General features: G+C 41.4%; 1 pseudogene; it reads right to left on the bottom strand.

Annotated features, from left to right (window-relative positions):
* Positions 1–1071: 1071 nt before the first annotated feature.
* LOC103665356 lies at positions 1072–2101 on the bottom strand (annotated as a pseudogene).
* Between the last annotated feature and the right edge of the window lie 6640 nt (positions 2102–8741).

The following is an 8741-nucleotide window of genomic DNA, read 5'->3' as shown; positions in this document are numbered from 1 at the left end:
GCAGGAGTGTGGTGGGCAGGCAATGTTAAGCCAAATGAGCAGCTTGGAGGCTCACATGAGATGAGGACAAAGAGCTGAGGAAGCCTCGAACCCTTAGGCAAGGGGTGCGGAACTGACTGCCCAGTGTGACTAAGACAGCTAAACTCGCAAGTGGCTGTGGCACCTGCCCTATCCCAACGCAATTCACAAACAAATGGCTTCGTTCCAGGGGTAATCTGCAAAATTGCAACCAAGGGCCCTCCCGGGCACATCCATTGAGCTCCACGTAGCAGAGGCTCCTGACTGGGCCCCCACCTCCATTTTCTCCTTCTTCTTTCAGCTACAGAAGCCCCTGAGTTTTAACTGGACACATGGCCACCCAAGTAAGAGGCTCTTTCAGCAAAGCGTGGCCACACTGATTTGAACGACTCCAGGTCATATCCTTTGAAAAGAAACTGCTTTGTTCTCTTTCCCCAGGGTATTGTAGACACAGAGATGACCTTGTGGGCAAGGTCAACACCCGAAGATCGGCTGAGCAACAAGAGAGAAGGAAACCAAGGTCCCAGTGACCTTGCACAGCTAAGTCTGCCCCAGACCATCTGATTACACCTGTACTATTAGAAGTGAGAAGAATAAACTTCTACTAAGAGCCACTGTACTTTAGGTTCTCTTTATTAGAGCAGCTTAGCCTGTAGCTTAACCTCATTCACAACAGAATGGAGAGATGCCAGAGGGAGACTCCAAAGGACTCCGGCAACACCCTAGAAAAGTCATGTCACGGTTCACTTCAGCAAACAGGTCAGGAAATGATAGCCATCACACCAAGTTATGCCTCCTACTGGTGCAGGAGAGGCCCAACTGCATCCCTGGAGTAGAGGGAGAGGCTTTTATTACAGCCCAGCCCAGCCGGTCCACTGCGGACCTAGGCCAAATCCTCAATAGCTGGAGATACAGACTGCTTTCCCCACCAACACTAGGCAGGCACAGCCCTGTCCTACCTTTTCCCCTAAAGCAGGAAAGCTTCACACTTCTCCACTCTTCATAATTACCATTCTTGAGAACAGGCCAAGTCCAGGAAGGTGTAGGGTGACACATCTGCTGGGGGGCTGTATGTGAGGGTCAGGGGAGGGGAGTCCAGATCCCCAGAACGGAAGTCACAGCTGGGAAGAGGGAGAGAAGCCTCCATGTCTGCCTCGGGTATCTGGGGTCCAGGGGCCTCAGGGTGCAGCACCTGTTCCTCCTGTACAGTCCGCCTGGTGACAGAGCTCAGCCGGGCAGCTGTCAGCCACTACCGAATCCTAGCCAGCGGCACCTGCTGCTGCTTGTGGCTCTTACTGAAGAGTTCCACGTACTGGACCATAGTATCTGCTGGGCCATAGATGGCATCGCGGCTGTTCCTGACACTGTTCCCTGGTGTGTGGCTGCCTAGAAAACTCTGTAGGAACTTGAGCAGCAAGCTCCAGCTGCCGCTAGCTACCACCCAGGGGTCATACTCCACCGCTACAGAGAGGCCTCGGGAACTGGGTCCCCTGGCGACCATGCCCGTCTTCACTAGGAAGTCACAGTACTGCTAACGGGTACTCCAGGTCTCAATCGCTGGCCTTGGCACTCTGGAAAAAGCCCTTGAGCTTCACCATGAGCACATCGAAGTTGGTGTCGGCAATAAGGCAAGGGCCATTCTCAAAGGGTACTCTGAGTCATGCGTCACGTACATCGGCTTCCCAGCCTGACCTTGGCTGCCAAGAGTAGAGGCCGCTGTGTGGTGGGTCTCATAATCCACGCAAAATGTTCCTTGCTTCTCTGCCTCAAGCATCTCCAATTTCCGGTGAGGAGCTCCACCCTCTGCTGGACACTCTTGCCCTCAGCCGCAGGCATCTGGGACACACGAGTCACTCCCGTGGTACTGAGCCAGAAGGGTGGCAGGTACAAACAGTTGAATTACAGTGTTCTCTGGCTGCCCACAGTAAGGGAAGCCCCCTCATGCAAGCTTCTGTCGAGGTTTTTCTCTTTGTTGTTAAACATTTTGGTTTCACCAAAATGTATCTCTGTATAGATTTCTCTGTATTTTTCCTACTTGCAATTTGTTGGTATATTGAATTTGTAGATTGTATTTCTTTTTTTTTCATCTTCAGTAGCTTTTTATTTTTTATTTTTTTAAATAATATTTATTTTGTTATATTAGTCACCATACAGTACACCCCCAGTTCTTGATGCAATGTTCCATGATTCATTACTTGCATATAACACCCAGTGCACCATGCAGTATGTGCCCTCCTTAATACCCATCACCAGCCTATCCCAATCCCCCACCCCCCTCCCCTCTGAATCCCTCAGTTTGTTTCCCAGAGTCCACAGTCTCTCATGGTTCATTCCCCCTTCTGATTACCCCACCTTCATTCTTCCCTTCCTTCTCCTACCGATCTTCCTATTTTTTATGTTCCATAAATGAGTGAAACCATGTGATAATTGTCTTTCTCTGCTTGACTTATTTCACTTAGCATAATCTCCTCCAGTCCCATCCATGTTGCTGCAAATGTTGAGAAATCGTTCTTTCTGATGGCTGAGTAATATTCCATTGTATATATGGACCACATCTTCTTAATCCAGTCATCTGTTCAAGGGCATCTCGGCTCCCTCCACGATTTAGCTATTGTGGACAATGCTGCTATGAACATTGGGGTGCATATGGCCCTTCTCTTCACTACGTCTGTATCTTTGGGGTAAATACCCAGTAGTGCAATGGCTGGGTCATAGGGTAGCTCAATTTTTAACTTTTTAAGGGACCTCCACACTGTTTTCCAAAGTGGCTGTACCAACTTGCATTCCCACCAACAGTGTAAGAGGGATCCCCTTTCTCCACATCCTCTCCAACATTTGTTGTTTCCTGCCTTGTCCATTTTTGCCATTCTAACTGGTGTAAGGTGGTATCTCAGTGTGGTTTTGATTTGAATTTCCCTGATGGCTAATGATTTTGAACATTTTTTCATGTGTCTGTTAGCCATTTCTATGTCTTCATTGGAAAAGTGTCTGTTCATATCTTCTGCCCATTTTTTGATTTGATTATTTGTTTCACGTGTATTGAGTTTGAGTTCTTTGTAGATCTTGGATACCAGTCCTTTATCTGTAGTGTCTGTAGATTGTATTTCATCACTTCTGGAAAAATTTCAGCCATTTTCTCTTCATACATTGCCTCATTCTGTCTCTTTTACTTTTTTTTGGGGGGGGGTGCCGTCCACCCCACATGAAGAGCCTAAGGCTCCTCTTCCGTCCCGCCCCATGTGCCGTGCTCACCTCTCAGTGGGCTGCTGTGGGAGCCTCTGTCTCTTCTTCTAGAACTCCAATTAAACATGTTATACCTACCTACTGTAACCTTTATGGCACTGGCTCTCCATGGCAATTTTCACGTTTTTGTCTTTCCATGCTACATTTTGGATAGTTTCTTCTCAACTATCTTTCAGTTTACTAATTCTTAACTTGCATCTACTCTGTTTTTTAGGCCCATCCATCTTTAGTTTTTAATTTCATTTATTGTTTTGTCTAAGTTCTACTCGATTCTTTATCAGATCTACTGTGTTGCTTTAATAGTTTCCTCTTCCCTGAGGTATTTTCAAGTTTATATTTTATTTCAATGTAGTAAGCAAGGAGACCTGGTATCTGCTGGATTTGTTCATTGTGTTGATTCTCACTCATGGTGGATTTTAACTTATTATGTATTAGTCATTATGTTTGAAAAAACATTTGTGGCAACCATCAGAAATCTAGGATGAAGAAACGATTTTCATTTGCTTTTTCCAGGCACCTGAGGCCCCTTACTAGAACTATCTTAATCTAAATTCTGAGATTAAGGTTCCCTTAACTACTCAGGTGAGGAAACTGGATTCACAGGTGTTTTGGAAGTCCTTAGTTTAATGGAGTAATTGGGGTATCAGAGTCTCCACTTGGGGGCGGCCTAGGCTTTTGACTTCTGTGCCCTTTGTCAGGTAAGGCCATCAAACCCAACTTTGAATGCCAGACCTACTTTTCTAGGTTTTGATCTTCTCTAGATTTTAGCCAGGTGAATTTCTCATTATATTTTTAGTTCGTTTAGTTCTTTTAAGAAGACTTAAAAATATATTTCATCCTGCTTGTGTTCAGAAGGATTAATTTGAATTACTTAGGTCATAGTTGCTGAAAACAGAAGTATTAAATACTTTTTGAAAAAAAAATCTAATGAGAATTTTATCTCATATAGATGTATACCTGAGAACATATTCTTACCCTACTATGAGGAATGTGCTAATGCATGGAAATGTGACTATTTACCGCTAAATAAAAAAACAAGATGATCTTACGAAGCATTTTATGGAATAATTTAAGAACCACTGACATCTTCATGTAAGGCATTTTCTTTTCTCATGGCAACAAATGGAGTTAATAAACTGTGATCATTGTTCTTTTTTTTTTTTTTTTAAGATTTTATTTATTTATTTGACAGAGAGCCAGACAGCGAGAAAGGGAACACAAGCAGGGGGAGTGGGAGAGGAAGAAGCAGGCTCCCAGCGGAGGAGCCCGATGTGGGACTCGATCCCAGAACGCCGGGACCACGCCCTGAGCCGAAGGCAGCCGCTTAACAACTGCGCCACCCAGGAGCCCCCTGTGATCATTGTTCTTAATCAACTTATACTAAGAATTTGCATACCTTTTCCAGAATTGTCAAGAGAACAGTAATTAATGCCTGTGTATTTCCTAGCTAACAGTGTCTGCTTGTTTCTGTTAAAGGCAGAGGAGTGAAATTTGCCCCGTTGGTGTCCTTGATGAAGAAAGATGATGATTTCATCAAGGGGCAAATATTTATACCCAGGAGAATTTAAAAAGATTCAGATTGAACACTCGCCTCATAGTCCTGTGAATCTTGGCTATGGGTCAGTGGCAAATCTCTGCACCTGCGCTAACGCCAAGACCCTCCTCTCTTGGGGGGTCAAGATTATAATAAAAAAAATAAAGAATCCCACTCTCAGCAGAGAACTGGAAGTGAGATGATGTCCCTGAATTTGTCACTGTGTCGGATGGGAAATAGAAGAAAAATAAAAATCCTTTTGATGTCTGTATCTTAGTGTTCTCAAACATCATCCTAATAGCAATTAAGATAACTTTAATTAAAAGAATAAGGGAAGACCTAGGCCAGGGTGAAGTTCTTCTTTGATTTGACAAGTTTTAAGTCCTAGTTTACATGAACTGTAACTAAAGAATAAACATATGAAAAACACAGAAGTATATATTTTAAATGAGATCAAAGGTATAACTTGGAGTTCTTTTTGTTTCTGATGAAATCATGCAAAAGCATGATTTTAAAGAATTTGAATTGGGGCACCTGGGGGCTCTGTCAAGTGTCTTCGACACAGGGGCCTGGGATTGAGCTGCGCATTGAATTGCTCAGCAGGAAGCCTGCTTCTCCCTCTCCCTCTGCTACTCTCCCTGCTTGTGCTCTCTCACTATCTCTGTCAAATAAATAAAGTTCTTAAAACAAAATAAAAAAATTTGAATTGTATCCATACTGCAGGTATTTTAAAATCACTTCCCCCAGAATATGAAATGCATACTCAAAAATGCATTTTTCCCTTATTTCCAATGATGTGGTCAGTGTGGTGCTAAAGTCCTAGAAAGTAGTAATGAAAATTCTTAAGACTTATTTTCAGTATTTTAAGTCTGATAGAAATCACATATTTAAAAAAATCTGCACAAGCTAATGAAAATATCGTTTCTTTGCTTTTAGCTGGCATTGTAGTTGGTGGTATGATGCCAATTATCACAGGTGGAAAATTCTGAATGACAGCTATATGTCCTTTTTTTAATTTAAGATTTTAAGTAATCTCTACACCCAACGTGGGGCTCGAACTTAGAATCCCAAGATCAAGAGTTGCTTGTTCTACCGACCGAGCCAGCCAGATGCCCTTTGTGTCTTTTTAATAGAAATGTCATCACATAATGAGCAATATATTTGGTAAGTATATAGCCATTCAAAATACACAGTCCAGGGGAGCCTGGGTGGCTCAGTCAGTTAAGCCTCTGACTCGATTTTGGCTCAGGTCATGTTCTCAGAGTCGTGACATTGAGCCCCGCATCAGGCTCTGGGCAGGGCATGGAACCTGCTTGAGATTCTCTCAACAAATAAATAAAAACAAACAAACAAAACAAAGTGAAAAACAACCAATCCCCCCCCCCCAGAGTCTGTGAAAGAATATATTTAAAGGGTGTCCTGGTAATGAAAAATGTTGCAACTACCCTAAAATACCATTTAGCCCCTACTATCACTGTTCTTTCATCCTTCTGCTTGCAATGTCTGTGGAAAACTTAAGTCCCAACTGTCTCATGGTTCAAGAAAACTTCAATAATCCTATAGGACAGATCTCTCATGAGAATGAATAGTTTGCTGCATGCAATTTATCAAGACTCTAGTTTCATTAGAGGAAAAAGAATCAACTGTAACAAATATCTTACTTTCCAACAAAGATCTGAACACTTACGAATTAATTTTATTAAAGACTGATCAATCTTAATGCTTACAGGTCATTCCTGGAAGTGACGAAAGCTTCTGTTCAAAATCTAGGACTCAGAGATACTTAAGGTGCTAGAAATTGAAGATTCCAAAATGTAGTGAGTTGGTATTTCCAATTAGCTAATTTCTCCAATTTGAAAAACCAGATTAATAAATTTTGCCCTAGGGCCTTTTGTGGGGTCAGTCACTCTTGTTCTTTAATTAAACAATCATTCTCTGTAAGTGTTGACCAGCCAACACACAAATACCCAAGCAGAGAACATCTGAAGAAACCCCTTTGTGCAACCTCATTAAGGATAGCAAATTCAGTAAATTGTAGTTACTATAAAAGCCAAAAACCTCAAGAGCCTTTTAAACTAGATGGCTTTTGGGGCACCTGGGTGGCTCAGTTAACATCTGCATTCAGCTTGGGTCATGATCCCAGGATTCTCGAATGGAGCTCCTTGCTCAGGAGGGAGCCTGCTTCTCCCTCCCCCAATGCCCCTGCTTGTGCTCCCTCTCTCGCTATTAAGTAAAATCTTAACAAAACTAGATGGCTTTCAAAGATACAATTTCTTTGAAACTACACTTAAAATATGTACATATAGATATGCTTTTTTTGGGGGGGTCAGAATTCATTTTTGGCTAGATTCTCAAGAGATAAGCACTAGAGTTGCGTAAGGAAACTTGTCTGCAGGATAGTGGTTCTCACATATTTCTCATTTGTGTTGGGTTTTGATAAACCCAAACCTTTAAACATTGTTATTTGAAATTCCTACATTTTAAGTAACAAATTGGGAGTACACTGAATAACCTTTTTTCAAAATCCAATGCTGTCCCAACACCCTCTGAGATGGAGATAGATCTCCCCCAAAATGGGGGGGGGGTATGTTTTTTTTTTTTTTTTTTAAGATTTTTAAAAAAGTAATCTCTATACCCAACACGGGGCTCAAACGTAAACCCTGAGATCAAGACACATCCTCCACTAAACCAACCAGATAGATGCCCAAGGGGTACACCTCTTGAATGAGTACTGAAAGAAAAAAAACAGATCAAGCTGCCACTTAAACATAAATCAAGTCTTCAGAATATACATTACCCTGCAACCCCAGGAGAGCGCTATGCTCTACCCTAATTTATAAAAAGCAGTGGCTGGTAAGTCAAAGGTGAATTTTTATTTCTTGCCATTCAACCAAAATTCGTTGAAATTGCACATCCAATTAAACTATTTCAAGACAAAAATACAAAACCCAACTGACCCTAAAACAACCCATAGTCTTACGACAGTATTTTTGAATGACTTCATAGAAAAGGTAACAAAAAAATTGCAGTACACCTGCAGTGTCCTTGAATCACTTTTAATCAGTGAAACTTGGCATCCCGTGGTTGACATCCTATCAAAAAATCTTGATAATGGATAGATGAAATTTCCAGATATTAAAAATCAAGTATTAAAATTTACAATTAGCAAAAATCCAGTCCCCGTCATCATTTTGAAAGATGCACCAGGGAATGGTATAAAAGCTCTGCTTACCCACGTTAGTATCCCAACAGACATCTTAATATTCTTATTCTTATAAACATAACTGAGACTACATAATATTAGTAAAATTAATAACGTTTCTATTAGGATGAGTAACACCACAGAACTTGGTCAAAACCATTCAGGAAGCACATTTAACAAGGTAACACAGGCTACTTATGTTTGTGTTGTAAGGACCTTAGAATTTTCACCCTCATGCCTTCAAGTAATTTGTCAGATTAGTTTTAAATGAATACTTCAGGATGACACCTCAATAACTTCATCGTTCATCCAAATGAAGTCCTACAGCTTAGCCTTGCTGTATTTAAAATTTTATCAGTTGGCATTCACAGAGCCTGAATTTAGACTTCAAAGCCCCTTGGGGAAAAAAAAAACAAATGCGTTCTTTCAGTTCTTTTGTAAATTTCAAGACAATCTCTAGATGTAGTGTATTTCTTCAAAGTCATATATATCAAGACTTGATTGAAAAGTTTGGATTTTGTTTAAAAAGCCTTTATTCATTTTTGATCAGGGAAAGGACAATCTCAATGTCAACTTCTCACCTAATCGTAAATTTGAACTTAACAGGATTCACTGCCCTAAAGACGCTGCACCTACAGACTTTGACAACATAACTTAAAACGAAAATCTCCCTTGTTCCCTAAGGTTGCATGTTGAAATAATAAACAGTCCCTTGCAATAACCAACACTGGTACTTGGCCTAGG

This window comes from Ursus maritimus, unplaced genomic scaffold, assembly GCF_017311325.1.
Source record: "Ursus maritimus isolate PB19 unplaced genomic scaffold, ASM1731132v1 scaffold_8, whole genome shotgun sequence".
Classification (NCBI taxonomy): Eukaryota; Metazoa; Chordata; class Mammalia; order Carnivora; family Ursidae; genus Ursus; species Ursus maritimus.
This window is presented reverse-complemented; position numbering and strand designations above follow the sequence as displayed.